The sequence below is a fragment of the Vulpes vulpes genome, chromosome 1 (genome assembly GCF_048418805.1).
Source record: "Vulpes vulpes isolate BD-2025 chromosome 1, VulVul3, whole genome shotgun sequence".
Taxonomy (NCBI): Eukaryota; Metazoa; Chordata; class Mammalia; order Carnivora; family Canidae; genus Vulpes; species Vulpes vulpes.
Window position 1 is genome coordinate 141,583,793 of NC_132780.1, and position 19,245 is coordinate 141,603,037.

General features: G+C 42.3%; 1 non-coding gene across 1 annotated transcript; it reads right to left on the bottom strand.

The window, feature by feature from the left end:
* Nucleotides 1-6,364: 6,364 nt before the first annotated feature.
* On the bottom strand, nt 6,365-6,468 carry LOC112914279 (U6 spliceosomal RNA). The gene has a single exon (XR_003233828.1). It is a non-coding gene; the product is annotated as a U6 spliceosomal RNA (small nuclear RNA).
* Nucleotides 6,469-19,245: the final 12,777 nt, after the last annotated feature.

Here is a 19,245-nt window from a genome sequence, read left to right on the forward strand (position 1 = left end):
AATGCAGGGTGTGGCTTGATGTGGGGTGGGGCTCCATGCAGGACTCCATCCTAGGACCCTGAGATCAAGACCTGAGCCAAAGGCAGACATTTAACAACTGAACCACCCAGGCACCTCTGCCTTGAAAAACTTATTGAAGGAGATTTAGGGAAGTGTAGTAGACAGTGTTGGCTGCTCATTTAAGATTTGAGGTAAAAATAACTTTTTTGTGGCTCTGTAAGGTGACAGATGGTAACTAGATTTATTGTGATGATCACATATATAAATATCTCAATGTATACAAATATTGAAAGCAATATGTTATGCACCTGAAACTAACACAGTGTTGTATGTCAATTATCTCTCTCTCTCTCTCTCTCTCTCTCTTAAGATTTTATTTATTTATTCATGGGAGACATAGAAAGACAGGCAGAGACAGAGGTAGAGGGAGAAGCCAGGACTTGATCCCAGGACCTCAGGATCACGCCCTGAGCCAAAGGCAGCCACTCAATCACTGAGCCACCTAGGCACCCCTGTCAACCATATTTAAATAAAAAAAAAAAAGAAAGACTTGGGGGAGCCTGGGTACCTCAGTCATTTGAGCATCCAGCTCTTGATTTGGCTTGGATCATGATCTCAGGGTTCTGGGATTGATTGAGCTATATGGTGGTCCATGCGCAGCGAGGAGTCTGCTCAAGGATTCTTTTCCTCTCCTTCTTCCTTTGCTCCCCCCTAAATAAAGAAATAAATCTTAAGAGAGAGAGAGAGAGAGAGAGAGAGAGAAAGAGGGCAGCCCCAGTGGCCCAGCGGTTTAGCGCCACCTTCCGCCCGGGGTGTGATCCTGGAGACCTGGGATTGGGTCCCGCGACCGGCTCCCTGAGTGGAGCTTGCTTCTCCCTCTACCTGTGTCTCTGCTTCTCTCTCTCTCTCTGTGTCTCTCATGATTAAATGAATAAAATCTTAAAAAGAGAGAGAGAGAAAGATATGAGGTCATGGATTTAAACAGACTGGTCAACACAGTGGAATTTTCTCCATCTATGCTTAGCTGCTCAAGTGCAAGCACAGAGCAAACAAATCATTGGGCTTAGTAATTAGGGCTGGAGTTCTACTGAATGTGATGGAGCGAGGGGGTCAGGCGTAAGTAATAGTGTTTGCAGGGGACTGGTTCAAGGTCTGTACTTTGTTCCATATTTGAGTTCGAAACCCTATCTCTATATGTGCTCATCTCAACCAATAGTTTTAGTTGACATCATGCCCCCGGTCTTGAAACACAAACCTTAAACAAAAACATGCTATATATGATATGTGGCTCCTCCCTTCTTCCTCTTTTGGAAACTCTGTTTGTTTGTTTGTTTGTTTTTTTAAGGTGAAGAAAAGGGACAAAAGACTCTTAGCCTGTAACACTGAAAAGTTATGTTAAAGAAATAGTCACTGGTTTAGCAAGAGAAAAATCTGTGCTTAAGCTGACTTTTCATCAGGAAAAATACGGCCAGAAAACAGTAGACAGGCAGTTTTGAGGGGCTGAAAGAAAAAAACCTGTCAATACAGAATTCCATATCCAGCATGGATATCTTTGAAGAATAAAGACAAAATACAATTTCAGATAAAAATGAAGAGAACATATTTTCATTAGACTGCACCACAAGGAAATTCTTCCAGCTGAAGGGGAATACTCCCTGATGGGAAATGGAGTCTTTAGGTGAAGGAAGAACACTGGGATTGATAACTAGGGATAAATATAACAGGCTATCTTTTTTCTTCAATTTATTTAAAAAACATTTAGCCATTTAAAACAATAATTTTGTAAATGTATCATTCCATTTATTGCTCTTCTTTATGTTATGTAATATATATGTCATAGATACAGTTATGACATGAAGGATGGACGTGGTAGTGGAATCATACAATGCAAAGTTCTTATATTTTATTTATTTATTTATTTTAAAGATTTTATTTATTTATTCTTGAGAGACACAGAGAGGGAGAGGCAGAGACACAGGCAGAGGGAGAACCAGGCTCCACACAGGGAGCCTGATGTAGGACTCAATCCCGGGACTCCAGGATCACGCCCTGGGCTGAAGGCAGCGCTAAACCACTGAGCCATCCAGGCCTCCCAGTTCTTATATTTTATAGAGTGGAATAATATTCACTCTAAGTGGACTCTGAAAAGTTAAGGGTATGTAGTGAAATCCTTAGAGCAATGGTTCGTAAAGTGTGACATGAAGACTTTGGGGGATCCCCAAAACCAGTTAAGGAGGGCTGCAAGGTCCTCCTTTTTCCAATAACATATGTATATAAGGTTGTATTTTCTTCTGTATGCCAACCAAAACAGCCTATCACGCCAGATTGAATGCAGAAGTTGATATGAGTATCCATCTGTCTTTTATTAAGCCAGACATTCAAGAGATTTGCAAAAACATAAAACAGTGCTCTCCTCATTAATTTTTAAAATATATTTAAAAATATATTTTTCATAAAAACACTTTATGTTAACATAAAATATTTAAATATTTAAAAAATTTTCAGTTTACTTTCATGTATCTGTATATCTGTATTTTCTCCCCCATAAAGACCATAAGAGGTCTTTGGGGATCTTCAATACCTTTTATGAGTATAAAAGGGTCCTGAAACCAAAATGCTTGATAATGGCTCCTTTAGAGCAAACACTCAAAAATAATACAATCAGCAGCATTATTCACAATAGTCAAAAGCTAAAAACAATCCAAATGTTCATTGGTGGAGGAATGGATAAACCAAATGTGGTGTATACATGCAATTATGACTGCTGGAAAAGGAAATGAAGTACTGATGCATGATACCATGTGGATGATCCTGGAAAACATTATGCTAATTGAAAGAAGTTAAACACAATAGGCCACATATTGCATGATTCCATTTATGTGGAATGTTCATGGTAGGCCAATCCACAGAGACAATGTAGACTTGTGGTAGACAGTCACTTAGGAAGAGGAGAATAGAGAGAGATTGCTTCATGGTTATGGAGTTTTATTTTGGGAAGATGGAAATATTTTAGAACAGGATAGAAATCGTGATTGCACAACATCGTGAATGCACTAAATGCCACTGAATTGAACATTTTATTTTATACTTTTTAAAGATTTTATTTTTTCACGAGAGACAGAGAGAGAGAGAGAGAGGCAAAGACATTGGCAGAGGGAGAAGCAGACTTCCCATGGTAAGCCTGATGCAGGACTTGATCTCAGGACCCCGGGATCACAACCTGAGCCAAAGGCAGACGCTCAACCACTGAGCCACCCAGGTGTCCCTGAATTGAACATTTTAAATTGGTTAACTTTATATTATGTAAATTTCACTTCAATTTAAAAAAAGTAACAAAGTATAGTTAAAAAGGCAATGGAGAAGTTAAAATGGAATTTAAAAATATAGTTGTCTCCAGGGGCTCCTGGGTGGCTCAGTTGGTTAAGTATCTGCCTTCAGCTCAGGTCATGATCCTAGGGTCCTGGGATCAAGCCCACATCCCACTCCCTGTTCAGTGAGGAGCCTACTTCTTCCTCTCCCTCTGCTGCTCTCCCTGCTTGTGCTCTCTGGCTCTCTCCCTGTCAAATAAATAGAGTCTTTAAAAAAATGTAGTTCACTCCAAAGAAGATAGGAAAGGAGGGCTAGAGGAACAAAAACCATGCAGGACAAACAGAAAACAAGTAGCAGAATGGTGGACCTAAATCCAGTCACATCAAGAATTACAACATCCTACAACATAGTAATTCTTCTAGGTACTTAACCGAAAGAAACAAAAACACGTATTTTCAAAAACACTTATACGTGGATGTTTATAACAACTTCACTTGTAATATCCAAGACCTTGGAACAGTCCAAGTGTCCATCAACAGACAATTATGGGGCAGCTCAGGTGGCTCACTGGTTTAGCACCGCCTTCGGCCCAGGGCCTGATCCTGGAGACCTGGGATCGAGTCCCACCTCGGGCTCCCTGCATGGAGCCTGCTTCTCCCTCTGCCTGTGACTGTGCCTCTCTCTCTCTGTGTGTCTCTCATGAATAAATAAATAAAATCTTTAAAAAACCCGGGAGGATTATGGTATATTCATATGTTGAAATATAACTTAGTTGTATAAAAGAACAAACTACTGATGTACATGGATGAATATACATGTATATACAATATGGATAAATCTTTAAAAAATGCTGAGTGAATGAAACCTTACCCAGAAGAATATGTACATGATGATACTTGATGATTCCAATTTTATAAAGTTCTAGAACAGGGGAAACACATTTGTGTGTGTGTGTGTGTGTGTGTGTGTGTGTGTATGTGTTTCTTAAGTAGGCTCCACACCCTGTGTGGAGCCCAGCATGAGGCCTGAACTCAGGACCCTGAGATCAAGACCTGAGCTGAGATCAAATCAGGTACTTAACTGAGCCACCCAGATGCCCTAAAATGCATCTGTTTTTTAAATCTGATTTTTAAAAAAGTGGGAACACTTGAAGGAAGTTTCTGGGGGATGGAAATGTTCTTTCCTCATAGGAGTTGGGTTACACTGTTATACATCTTTGTCAAAACTCATATTAAAGCCTTTCGGGATCCCTGGGTGGTGGAGCGGTTTGGCGCCTGCCTTTGGCCCGGGGCACGATCCTGGAGACCCGGGATCGAATCCCACGTCGGGCTCCCTGCATGGAGCCTGCTTCTCCCTCTGCCTGTGTCTCTGCCTCTCTGTCTCTCTCTGTGTGACTATCATGAATAAATAAATAAAATCTTAAAAAAAAATAAAGCCTTTCATATGGGAAGCCTGGGTGGCTCAGTGGTTTAGTGCCTGCCTTTGGCCCAGGACATGATCCTGGGGTCCTGGGATCAAGTCCCACATCGGGTTCCCTGTGTGGAGTCTGCTTCTCCCTCTGTCTCTCATGAATAAATAAAGTCTTTAAAAAAAAAACCTTTCATATGCAATTTTCCAATTTTTTAAAAAAGATTTTATTTGTTTATTTGACAGAGAGTTAGAGAGAGGGCAAGCAGGGGAAACTGCAGGCAAGGGGAAAGGGAGAAGCAGACCCCCTGCTGAGCAGGGAGCCTGACGCAGGGCTCCATCTCAGGACCTTAGGATCATGGCCTGAACCAAAGGCAGACACTTAACCTACTGAGCCACCCAGGTGCCCCCAATTTTCCAATTTTTTAAAATTTGTTTTTTATTTTTTTCCAATTAAAAAATATTTAATTTATTTATTCATGAGAGACACACAGAGAGGGAGGCAGAGACACAGGCAGAGGGAGAAGCAGGCTCCATGCAGGGACCCCAATGTGGGACTCTGTCCCGGGTCTCAAGATCACGCCTGGGGCTGAAAGCGGTGCTAAACCGCTGAGCCATCCAGGCTGCCTTTTCCAATTTTTTAATGCAGTGAAAAGCATATGAAAATTGACCATCTTAACCATTTTTATGTGTATAGTTTGGTGCTATTAAGGACATTCATGGGGACACCTGAGTGGCTCAGTGGTTGAGTGTCTGCCTCCAGCTCAGGATGTGATCCTGGGATCCAGGATCGAGTCCCACATTGGGCTCCTTGTGGGGAGTTTGCTTTTCCCTCTGCTTATGTCTCTGCCTCTCTCTCTCTGTGTCTCTCATGAATAAATAAATAAAATCTTAAAAAAAAGGACATTCATGCTGTACAACCACCCATCTTCAGAATTCTTCATTGTATAAAATTAAAATTTTTTCATTTAAACAGTAACTCCCCATTTGCCCCAGCCCCTGGCAACTATCATTCCACTTGATACCTGTATGGATTTGATGACTCGAGGTATCTCATGTGAGTAGACTCATACAGGATTTGCCTTTGTGTTTGGTTTCTTTCGCTTAGCATAATGTCCCCAAGGTTTATCCAGGTTGTAGTGTATGTCAGAATTTCCTGTCCTTTTAAGGCTGGATAATATTCCACTCTATGTATAGACGATATTTTCTTTATCCACTGGACACTTGGATTGCTTCCACGTTTTAGTTATTGTGACTAATGCTGCTCTGAACATGGATGTACAAATATATCTTTGTGACTCTGCTGCAGTCCTTTTGGGTATAACCCCAGAAGTGGAATTGCTGGATCTTACGGTACTTCTAATTTTTTGAGGAAGCTCTGTACAGTTTTCCACAGTGGCTGCTTTACATTCATCAACAGTGCACCAGGGTCCCCATACCCCTAACATTTATTTTTTGGTAGAATCCATCCTAATGGATGTAAGGTGTTACCACATATTTTAAAAATAATTTTTAAAAATTTTATAATTTTAAAAAATTAAAAAAAAATTTAAAAATTTAAAAAAAATTTTAAAAATTTTTAAAAAAAATTTGGAATGTTTCGCAAATTTGCATGTGATACTCATGCAGAGGCCATGCTAATTTTTTAAAAAATATGGAATATTTTGCAAATTTGCATGTGATACTCGTGCAGAGGCCATGCTAATTTCTGTATCATTTTAGTTTTAGTACATATGCTACTGAAGTGAGCACACAGTAACAAAACAACACTAAACGTGCAAGAAGAATTGAACTTTTTAAAAATTATTTTAGTTTTTTTTAGAGAGAGAGCTTGTGCACACAAGTGCATGCATGCATGAGAGCTGGGGTGGCAGGGAGGGGCAGAGGGAGAGGGACAGGGAGAGAATCTCAAGCAGACTCCAAACTTGGTGCAGAGTTCCATTCTGGGACTTGATCTCAGGACTTGAAATCATAAATCTGACACTTAACTGACTGAGCCACCTAGGTACCCCATGAACCATTTTTGTTAGCAAGAATAAAGGGTAGAAATGTTTTTTAAAAAAAGCCCTTAGGGGTGCCTGGATGGTTCAGGTCATGATCTCAGGCATTGAGCCCCAGTATTGGGCTCCTTGCTCAATGGAGAGTCTGCTTCTCCCTCTCCCTCTTCCCCTCCCCCTCTGCTCATGCTCTCTCTCTCAAATAAATAAAAGCTTTAAAAAAATACTGAAACAGAAATAATCTAGTTGATGATAAGCATGCCAAAGTGTTTAGGAGTGGAATGGAGTGTCCTGATATTTGCAACTTATTTTTGAATCCCATCAGAAATAGAATGGATTCACTGATGAAAGGTGTAGATGTGTGATGAAGGGATGGGGCACATACAGACAAATGTTAACAATTATAGAATCTAGGTGATGAGTATATGAGTGCTTACTGTATCATTCTTTCAACTTTTCTCTGTATTTGAAGTTTTCATAATTTTTTCTTGGGGGAAATTTTATTTGTCTTGGGGAAGGTTTGCTGTGAAGGAGTGAGAGTCCTTTAGTGAATGGGGACCCGAGAGGCTGAGAGTACCCCCTCCAACAATGCAGAGGCCTCAGGGGGTAACTAAGTGGGACCAACTGGCCTGGAACTAGGACCCTAGAGGTACATGGGTGCTGAGGTGGGACAGGAAAGAGTAAGGGGATCAAGGGGACCAGGTATGGAGAGTGGGAAAGAAGGTGGGCAATTAGAATCTACCTTTGAATGTCTCTGGGCAAGGAGATTACGTATATTACTTACTTGTTTTCCTGTTGTCTTAGGCACTTAAAGCCGGAGAGTGTCACTAGCTCACAGCAATGTGAGCTAGTGAAGTTCAGCTGACCACTTAGGCAGGATTTCCAAATGGCATGAGATACTAGAGCTAGAGTTTGGTTTTCATGATTGGAAATCTAGAAATGAAAACATCTGAGAGTCCCATGTGTGCCCAGATCCTGCTAGTCCACTTCACAGGAGATTACTAACAAACCAGAATGGTGAGATCTGGAATTGCCAAATGGATCAGATGCTTGGGACAGATGGCCATTGCATTTTCTTTCCTGCGGGCTTGAGAAACAAGTATCTTCAGAAGCCTCCTTAATGAGCAGAGAAACATATAGCAAGGGGAGTGAGGGGAATGACTGTGATGATGGGTTAGTGGCTGACGTTGACTTAGGGGGTTAGATGCAAATCCAACTGGAACGTGTGCCTTGACTGGACTTAGCACAATCTCCCCTGGATGGGGCTGGAGACACATTCTCATGTTCTTGATCTGTGGTCTTCTCTTTTCTAGACACTACATTTCTTCTGTTAACAGATTTTTACTTCACGTGACACAATGGATTAGGTTGTGACATCTTAAGTCAGTTATCTTGTGGGTATTTTCAATGATTTTTAAACCACACCTTTGTATGCTACCTGTAGCAGGAGTCAGAGGTACATAAAGTAACCCATGGTTGGAGGGGGCACCTGGGTGCCTCAGTAATTGAGTGCCTGCCTTCGGCTCAGGTGTGATTTTGGGGTCCTGGGATTGAGTTCTGCATCCGGCGCCCTGCATGGAGCCTGCTTCTCCCTCTGCCTATGTCTCCACCTCTCTCTGTGTGTCTCTCATGAATAAATAAATAAAATCTAAAAAAAAAAAAAAAAGTAATGCATGGTTAGGGGCGGGAGGTGCTAAGAAAGAAGAAAAGGTAATTGTAGAGATAGATAGCCAGTTGAGCACCCAGACTATTTAAGTCAGATCCTTTTCAGAGTTTATGGTCTCTATAGCTTCTGTTTGAATTTTAATCCTGTGAGTTTTGCATGCCTCCCACTTACCCTTCCCAGCTGGTACATGGAACTATTTTTGATGCTTTGGAAAGTGGCATTTTTCCATAACATTCTATTCCTACAGTGCATCTTTGGTCTGAGCTAAATCAAGTATCCACTTTTCACTAATGTTGAGTCTGATGGGATTTTCTCTCACCACCCCAGCTGCAACCCCTAACAAAGCAGCCTTTACCTGACTGGCAGATAGAAAATTGTGCAACATCACGATCTTGGCTAGCTGAGGTATTGTAGGCGTTTGTCAAGACTTGTGTCAAAACATTTCACTGTGTGTAATTAAAAAAAAAACAACACACTGAACCAATATTGAGTCTAGTTGATGACATGAATGCTGAACTGTTTAGGGGGTAAAGTTTTCTGATATTTGTAACATATTGTGAAATGCATCTGAAATAGGATGATTTTAGAGATCTTCATTTTAGACAATGGGGAAACAGGCACAAAGCTTGTAGGCCACATGATAATGGCACATCATCACTTACTGATTTGTAGAAAGTCATATTTATTAATTTTTTTCTAATTTCAGGAGTGCATGTGCAATGTAGAAAAGCTGAAGACTGAGTAGCATCACGTAAGTGTAATTGTAAGTGATGAGGTTGTGTGGTGTGGGAAACTACCTTTCCGTCATAGGTCTGAGATGCTCTGGTGCTGTGAGGGGCTGGAAGAGGGGTTAAGATGTTAAATAACAAAAATCCAATGGAGGAAATTCTAAAGATCTAATTGGTTTTATTAACTTTAATATTTTATTAACTGATTCATCAATAGGACAGCATCCCATCTAGCAAGTAGAGGAGAGCTTCAAAGGGCTACAGAAAAGGAAATGTTTTAAAGGTAGAGAGGGAGCAGAAACAAGGAACTTATGGGCAAAGAATCCATTGTTTTATGCAAGGTCGCCCTCCTAAGGGGAACCGAAGGCAGCCATCAGCAAATTTCTTAGGGCTGCACAGGAAATTCCTGTGTTGACTGGTTAAAAGGTCACATTTCTGGGGGGTTGAAAGTGCAGTTAGGTTAGGTACTAAGTCTAGGTTTACCAACTTGGGGCCTTAACCTACGTGATCCCATTTTGGGCCTGTGGTTTTCATTTTAACAAATGTAAATGTAGATACAGAGAGGTGTGTACCTGGGTGGCTCAGTGGTTGAGCATCTGCCTTTGGCTCAGGGTGTGATCCCTGGATCCTGGGATCGAGTCCCACATCGGGGGAGAAGAGAAGTCCTGCTTCTCCCTCTGCCTATGTCTCTGACGCTCTCTCTGTGTCTCTCATGAATAAATAAATAAATAATGTTTTTTTCTTAAAAAAAACAAAACAAAAAACAATGTACAAAGAGCATGTCTATGAGCCCGGCCTTGTTGCTCAGCAGTAGGTTTGACTAGCCCATAATTCTTGCTGGTGAAAGTACCTGAGCAGTTTTCTTAGGGGCTGCATGAGTAAAAATCTATTCTCTTATCAGTGTTGATCATGGCCAGGTGTCCTGTGAGTGTATTTTTCTCTTCTTGAGAGGATCTTTTTATTTTTTATTTAAATAAATAAAATAATAAATATCTAAATAAATAAAAATATTTATAAATAAGTAATAAATATTTATTTATTTATTTATTTTTATATTTATATTTTATATAAATATCTATTTATTTTTGAGAGAGAGAGAGACAGAGAGTGAGCTGGGGAAGGGGCAGAGGGAAAGGGAGAGAGAGAATCTTAAGCAGGCTCCACGCCCAGCGGAGGAGCCTGATGCAGGGCTTGATCTCACAACTCTTGAGATCATGACCTGAGCCAAAATCAAGAGTCAGGCAGTCAACCGACTGAGCCACCCAGACATCCCCAGACTCTGTGTCCTAACAAGTGTTGTGTATGTGGCTCTACTATCAAGCTACATTACTTTGATACTGGTTTTATTTCTCTTTACTTTTTAAAAAAATTTTGTTCGTTTGTTTATTCTATAGGTATGTTTATCATCACATGCTTCCCCTTTCACAAAGGTATCTGGGCAGACCCTGGCCTTTGTGGAATTTGGGGTATGCAGAATAATGTTGTCTTCTAGAGCACATGCTCCAAAAGCAGGCATTATGTGATGTTTGTGGTTCCTGGGAATCAAATCTGCTCACTTGCCAGAGTATCTGACTTCCCTGTGGCTCCCTCCTTGTCACTTGAGCTTTTAGGGATGCAGATAGTCATTGTGGCTTTGGGCTAGAGACTTCTGACAAGAAGCCTTTCCGCAAAAAGTATTGAATAAATTAGAACACAGACTTCCATTATCCTTTCTGGAAATGGGGCTTCTGCCTGTCTGCGAGGATGTCTGGAGAATGGAAAACTAAACAGAGAATTAGGAATCCTAACATTAATGCAATTTTCATTTGCTCTCCACTTACTCTATTGTCTCTGAGATGCTATTAAGAAATGGATGCAGGATGTGCGTGAGATAAAACATCAAAATTCATATTGATTCTGATTTCCATTGACACTCCATTGCTCTGGCTATCTAGCTTCTAGTGACTTTAGCCATTTGGGACCCAGCCCAGAGCATGCGGGTGAGAAGGATGCCCTGAGCAGTGAGAAGTGCAGCCATAAAGCTCAAGAAGTTCAGTTCAAAGAAGGCTCTTTCCCACCCTCACTCAGGGCCTGTGGAATCAGTAACTTATTTTATATTAATAATAATAGCTTTCCTGGGATGCTTGGGTGGCTCAGTGGTCTCAGTGGTCTCTCAGTGGTCTCTTATCTTAAAAAAAATAATAGCTTTCCCTTATTGGGCACTTATTATGTACCAGGTAACATGCTTTATATATAATAACTTAGTTAATCCTCACAACCCAATGAGGAAATTGCTATTATTGTTCCCATTTTATGGATGAAGAAACTGAGAGAGGTTAAGTGACTTGCTTAAGGGCATACAGATAGTGAGATAGAGCAGAAATTTGAACTTAGGCAGCCTGGCTCCTGATAGAGCAGAATTTTTTTTTTAAGATTTTATTTACTTATTCATGAGAGAGAGAGAGAGAGAGGAGAGAGAGAGGCAGAGACACAGGCAGAGGTAGAAGCAGGCTCCATGCAGGGAGCCCAACACGGGACTTGATCCCGGGTCTCCATGATCATGCCCTGGGCTGAAGGTCAAGAGAGGTGGTTGCCTAGGTTAAAATTTCTGCTCTAGGGCAGCCCGGGTGGCTCAGCGGTTTAGCCCCTGCCTTCAGCCCAGGGCATGATCCTGGAGTCCTGGGATCGAGTCCCATGTCAGGCTCCTACACGGAGCCTGCTTCTCCCTCTACCTGTGTCTCTGCCTCTCTCTCTCTCTCTCTCTCTCATGAATAAATAAATAAAATCTTAAAAAATATAAAATCTTAAAAAGAGATGTAACTGATATCTTGAGTTTCCCTCTTTGTCCTTTCCTTCTTCATCCAGGATCTTCCCATGCATGGGACAGATTCCAGCAAACTTTAGGGTAGGATGTGGGTAAGCAGACGTTACTCAGGATATATCATCCAGCAATGAGAAGGGTCTTTAGCTAATAGTGTCTGTTCTTTCATCGTTAAGTAATGGTAAAAGCTGAAGGAGTGGCCAGGGGCCTCAGAAATTAGATCTGTGCTTTCAAAAGCACGAGTTGGCTCCCTCTCTCACCCTCAATGACAGGCTGATAGATAACGGGAAAGCTATTTAACTCTGGTTGTCAGTTCTGTGGATGATGATGTTACCCTCACTGGAGCAGGGGACTGTAGGGAATGATAAATCGAAGGTATTAGATGGCACTTGGCAGCCTGAGAAAGAAAGGCAGGAATTAATTACTTTGGAGTAGTCTTGAGAAATATTGATGCCTGAAAGACACTTGACATTTTCTTTTCCCCAGACAGTATTAACTCAGGGGAAGCATCCAGATTGTGGTAGTTGGGGTAGAGGGGTGAAGAGGTGAGCTGCAGAACACAGACAAGTTAGGAAAGAGAGTAGAGCAGTCAGGAGAGCTGTCATTCCCTGAACTGGGGTTGGAGGCTAGCTTCCTTGGGATCTCACCCCAGACTTTTTGCTTAACCCGGAGTTAAGACTTGGGTATGATTTCAGTGGAGCCCTAAGTTAAAGCCAAAATTTAGCAGTATATGGTCATGAATTTTTTTTTAAAAGATTTTATTTATTTATTTGAGAGAGTGAGACAGAGAAAGTACAAGCTCTGGGAGGGGCAGGCAGAGGGAGAAGGAGAAGCAGACTCCCTGCTGAGCATTGAGCAGGGAACTGGGAGCTGGGAGCCTGCCACCATTGAAGTGGGGGGAGCTCGATCCCAGGATCCTGAGATCATGACCTGAGCTGAAGTCAGATGCTTAACCCACTGATCCACCCAGGCGGTCCGTGATCATGTTTTTTTTTTTTTTTAAGATTTTATTTATTTATTCATGAGAGACACCAGAGAGAGGCAGAGACATAGGCAGAGGGAGAAGCAGGCTCCCTGAGGGACTCGGTCCCAGGATCCCAGGATCATGACCTGAGCCAAAGGCACGCTCAACCACTGAGCCACCCAGGTGCCCTGGTCATGGATTTTTTTTTTTTTAAAGATTTTATTTATTCATTCATGAGAGACACAGAGAGAGAGAGGCAGAGGCACAGGCAGAGGGAGGAGAAGCAGGCTCAAGGCAGGGAGCTTGATGCGGGAATCGATCCTGGGACTCCAGGATCACGCCCTGGGCCAAAGGCAGGTGCCAAACGGCTGAGCCACCCAGGGATCCCTGGTCATGGATTTTTAAGAAAATTGCTTAAATTTTATTTCAAGGAAGATTGTCTCTCTCCCCACATATGTGCACACACATATACATATACATGTGTATATGTATGTACACACGCACATATATATACACACACATATATACACATATAGATGTTTTTTGATGACTTTTAAGGAATACTTATCATATTCTTTCTTCATGCAACACTGTGGCAGGATAAAAAAGATCCTAAAAATGAAATAAATAAAATATCAAAACAAAAAGCCCTTGAATTTTGCTGAAATGATATTTCAATTATAAATAAAAAAGCTTCTATTTACTTGGAATGAACATTGTCCTCTTTGATATAATAGATAAATATATTGAGCAGTAACTCTTTGGCACACTGTACTGAGTACTTGAATTTTAATTTAATCGCTGCCCGCAGAACAACAACAAAAAAGAAGTATGAAATTGCTTTCTGATGTTCTTAGGAAAGAGTGAAATTTGCAGCCTCGTCTAGCAAGCCCTATTTTCCCCTTCATGTTTTCTGTCCTTCTACTCAGTTTGACTTCCTTCACAGCACTTATTATTATTTTTTAAAAGATTTAAAAAATAAATTCAGCCCAACTTTTAAAAAGATTTATTTATTCTTGAGAGACACACAGAGAGAGAGATAGAGGCAGAGACACAGCCCAAGGGAGAAGCAGGCTCCCTGCAGGGAGTCCAATGTGGGAGTCGATTCCGGATCCCGGGATCACACCCTGGGCGAAAGGCAGATGCTCAACTGCTGAGCCACCCAGGTGTCCCTTTAAAGATTTTAAAATTTTAAAAATTTATTTGACAGCACAAGCAGAGGGAGTGGCAGGCAGAGGGAGAGGGAGAAGCAGACTCCCCACTGAGCAAGGAGGCCAATGTGGGGCTCAATCCCAGGGCTCTGAGATCATGATCTGAGCCTGGGGCAGAGCCCAACTGACTGATTCCTCTCATCTTCACATTTATTTCTCTACCATTTTAAACCTTGTCATTGAAATATAACATAGATGCAGAAAAGTGCACTTAGGTGAATTGCTGGACAGATTTTCTGATCATTGTGGGCTTAAAATATTTATTTTTATTGTAAAAGCTACATACTTACCATTTTAACTGTCTTAAGTGTACAACTGGATGGCATTCAGTGCAGTTGCAGTGCTGTGCCACCACCACCACCACCCTTCTCCAGGACATTTTTATCCATCTCAGCTGAAACTCTGTCCCCAGGAAACACCAGCTCCCTCTGCCCCTCCCCAGTGCCTGGCAGTCAGCATTCTACTTTCTTTCTCTATGTATTTGAGTCCTCCTGGGACCTCCTACAGGGCCATGGGCTTCTGATATGAAGTGGACTGGCTCTGGCCCTGAGACTAGACATGATGTGCCTCTCATTTCTTTTTACTGGTGTAAATTTATTAATGTCCAGCTGTGTGATGACAGTCCCCAGCCAGCAAGGGTGCCTTGAAGGCTGTGCTCATAGATTTTTCTCTCATTTCCTGTCATCACCAGGAGAGACTGCTCTGCAGCTAATGGTTCAGTTTCAGACCACGGTCTCCAGTGTGAGTAGCAGGGGCTGTGGGCTTCCTGGTTAACATCTCTTGCCTGTCACAGTAATAAATGGATTCCTTCCCCTTGAGTGGATCTGGTTAAGTAGTGGTTTGAATGCCATCCCTTAGAATAAATCGAAGCTGTGTTTGAATGATGCTGCTTCCAATAGTGATGATTTCTGAATTTTTCTTCTTCATTTGCTCTGAAAGACTTGCTCCCTAAATATGAGGGCTTTGTATTCAAGAGTCTCTGCTTAAAAGAAAAATGTGCAAAGTCTGCAGTTCTGCCTCTTGCCTGCCCCGATTCCTTCTCAAAATCTGAATCCTGGGTAGCTGAGCAAGGAACATTTGGAACTTTTAAAGACCTGTTTCATCCGGGGGAATGGCACATCTGGTTTAGAGTGTTTCTGGAAAATGAGAAAGCAGAACAGGAATTTGAAAAGATTGGAGTGTGTAGGGAGAACGTGTCCATGCCTTATTCCGGGGCACAAGAATCATGAGGACATTTGTTTTGGAGGAAGTGGGCAGCCCTGCAGGTGAGGCCTTACTCTCTCCAAAGCCCCATAGAACAAACCCAGTGAGCAGTCCAGGCCTCAGAAAAGTGGATCACAGTTTTGTCACAGGAATTGGAGAAGACAGGAGAGAAAGTGTGTTTCCCTCTATTTTTTTAAAAAAGATTTTATTTATTTATTAATGAGAGACACACACAAAGAGAGAGAGAGAGAGCTGGAGAGAGCAAAGCAGGCTCAATGTAGGGAGCCTGACGTGGGATTTGATCCTGAGTCTCCAGGACCAGGCCCTGGGCTGAAGGGGGCGCTAAACGGCTGAGCCTGCCCCTCCCTCTACTTTAAAGTAACAAGGACCCGGGTGCCTGGGTGGCTCAGTCTGTTAAGCATCTGCCTTTGCTCAGGTCATGATCTTGGGGGTCCTGGGATTGAGCCCTGCATCAGGCTCCCTGCTTCTCCCTCTCCCTCTCCCTCTCCCTTTGCCTGCTTGTTCTCTCTCTCTGGCTCAAATAAATAAATAAATAAATAAATAAATAAATAAATAAAATCTTTAACAAAGTTACAGTAACAAGGACCAACAAACAGCCTCAAACCACGTGGGTGTTTTGGAGGGACTACTGAGGATGGAAGAAGTTCATTCGATCAAATTATTGTTCTCAACACACGGTATCCTCCCAGTATTAAAAGTACACAGCCACACCCTGTGCCATTTGATTCTGTGTTACCCATCAATGATATGGATGGAGTATATGTCTTCCCTTCAGAGATTTTAGTCTTTCCCGTGTAATTTGTTTTGGCCAACAGAATATGGGCAGAAGTGACAGTATGTCATTTCACTTAGTCCTTTTGTGCTTATGCCATTGGACATGAGAAGCGTGTGCCTTGGGGAGACCCATCTCAGGGAGCAAATCTGAATCTGAGCTGCACCTTGGAGCCAGGCTGACCTGTAGTCTAAAGCTTATTGACCTTGAAGGCCTCTAAATTCATGAGTGATCAAATATATGCTTGTCGTGGGCCAAAACAAACTTGTTTTGGGGAAGTTTGTTACAGAGCAGTATTACAGCAATAGATGACTGATACAAAGCCCAAACTGCAGAAGCAGAGAGTAAAAGGCTAAGTGAAGCAGATGGCTGACACCTAAGGAAGGAAAGAAGCGATGGTGGGGTCTGAACAAAAAACAAGTTGGGAAGGGCCTCCAAGAAGAATAAGGTGAGGATGAGAGGCAAGGAGTACTAGAACTGGAGCTCTTTTAGATGTTGGGATGGGCAGTGGCACAGGACACACACACACACACACACATGCACGCACCCTAGCCTCTCTGTGTCTTTGATAAGCACTGGGCTTTTCTGGTGTCATTGTTCAGTGTTATCTGAGAGGTTTCCAGAGAGGGAGTCGGTGTTTGATTCCTAGGAAGGTGTAGACTTCCAATTTTAGGGTCTACCTGGGCTCCTGATTGCAATATGTAGATGGAGCAATAATGGAGAGGTGGGGCATGTGAAATCTAAGGACAGAGGGGTATTAGCACCACCAAAAAATTTTTTTTTAATTTAAATTCAATTAATTAACATATATTATTACTTTCAGAGGTAGAGTTCAGTGATATATCAGTCTTACATAACACCCAGTGCTTATTCCATCTCGTGTCCTCCTTAATGTCCATTACCCAGTTACCGAAATGTTTTTTTAAAGATTTTATTTTTAAGTAATCTCTACACCCAATGGGGGGATCCAACTCATGACCCTGAGATCAAAAGTTGCATGCTTTCCTGACTGAGCCTGCCAGGTGCTCTTGGGATGTGCCCTAACTTTAAGCAGGGAACTGGTTCTCTGGAGCACATACGGTTGGTGTGAGCCGGAATCTGAAATATCTTGTGACCTTGGGGAAGTTATTTAATTTTTTCAGACTGAGATTTAGAGAGCAAAATAGTAATAATACCAACCCCATAGACTTTTCCTGAAGTGTGAGAGAGTGAGCAGTTGACACAATGCCTGGTGCAGAGTGAGGCCCTCCATAAATTATTATCAGTGACCGTGCTGCCATTTTGTAACAGCTGATATCCAATGTTTAGGAAGGCATTGACATATCTTGTTTTTCTGAGCCTAGATATTTCTTTATTTTTATTTTTTTAAAATTTTTTTTAAATTTATGATAGTCACAGAGAGAGAGAGAGAGAGAGGCAGAGACCCAGGCAGAGGGAGAAGCAGGCTCCATGCACCGGGAGCCCGATGTGGGATTCGATCCCGGGTCTCCAGGATCGCGCCCTGGGCCAAAGGCAGGCGCCAAACTGCTGCGCCACTCAGGGATCCCGAGTCTAGATATTTCTAAAGACAGGAGTCCCACCCAATGGATTAGTAACACCTGACTAAGTCTCAAACTCTCATTGACTCCACTCGGAGCGAAAGCAGTTCTCCCACCAGTTACTACTTTCTTCTTCAGTCCACATCAGGCAATCTACTGGCTTTTGTTCTCCCTCTTCTCTTTTTCTCAGAGAAGTCTGTTTATTCTTAAGCCTGTAGGGGAAAAAAAGGTGGAAGTGGACCTGAAGAAGCAGATGGCAGAGCTCAGTAGGATGACCCATGACCCATCTTACCACCAGCTTGAGCTGTGGGTAGCATTATTTTCTAGTTAGCTCTTTCACCATGAACTGGGTAACCCTTCTGTCACACCTATGGTTTATAAAAAGGATCAGATAACCCTTATCACAACTTCAGCTAAGGTATTTTTAGCTAGGCTGTTCTCACACACTAACTTGCATTTATTTTCCTAATCCACTGTAGATGATTGCTCTAGTTCTGTCTTGTACTCTCTTTTTCTGGGGGAGAATTTCTCAGATCAGTAGGCTCTCTGCCCAGCCATTTTTACATTTTTCTTAGAGTTTGTGTAGAGGAGCCCATCTGCCCCAGAAGGCATTTGCTTGCAATAGCCAGTCCTTCTGGAGGCTCTTTGTCCTTGGTCCTGGTTCAGTACCTGCGTGGGGATGCAAGGGGATTTTGCAGCCCTCTTATCAGAGCCTGTGGTGAGCAGGGGATGACCTTACTCTCTTCCCAAAGGCCTCTAATTCTTCAACAACATGCAGCAATGAAGATGCTTCTACTGTTTTTCTCCTCTCTCCTTCTCCAAGAGAATAGGCCAAATGCTGTTCAGTTCCTCTTGCATCAGATTTGAGCTTGTCCTTCGTTATGGATATCAGTCATTAGAAGGAAATGCTTTTAACAAAAGTGCACACTTGCTGGTTTCTTACCATGTGCATGTCATTCTAAGTGCTTCATGTGTGTTTATTCATTAATCCTCTTCATTACCATTCAAAGTGGGTACTACTATTATCCCCCTTTATAGATGAGGAAACTGAGTCTCAGAGATGCTGAGTAGCTTGTGTAGAGGTGCACAGCTCCCTCCCTCTCCCTTCTTCCTTTTCTCCATTACCTCCCAAGGGATCTGGGGAATGTATTCCATACTGGTCAGTCTCTGGGCACAGAGTAGGGTGGGGACAGTGGGGAGTGGACCTGGAGGGGCAAAGGGTGGATATGAGGATACATAGCATACCCCACTTTTGCCTCCTTCTTCTACTGAGGGATCTGTAGAGACCATTTCTCATTGGGTCCAAACTGGTATTCAAGGAATTTTACAACAACTCCATCAAATTTAACCTTCTCCCTTCTGAATCTATAGAGAACAGGCCTTGCACTCCATTTGCTGGTATCCTTACTCTGTGTGTCTGTTTTATATATTGTATATGTTATATATATTTTAAAATCTTATTTGTTTCTATTATTCTGATATCTGGGCCAAGGGGATTTTTGTACTTCTGGGGACAAGCATCACCCCAGGCCTCTCCTGGGCACTCCGGCAGCCTAGGATGGGAATAGCCTGGCTTATGCAGAGATGGCAAATGGACCCTCTCCCTGCTGAGAGCACGTACTAAGAAGG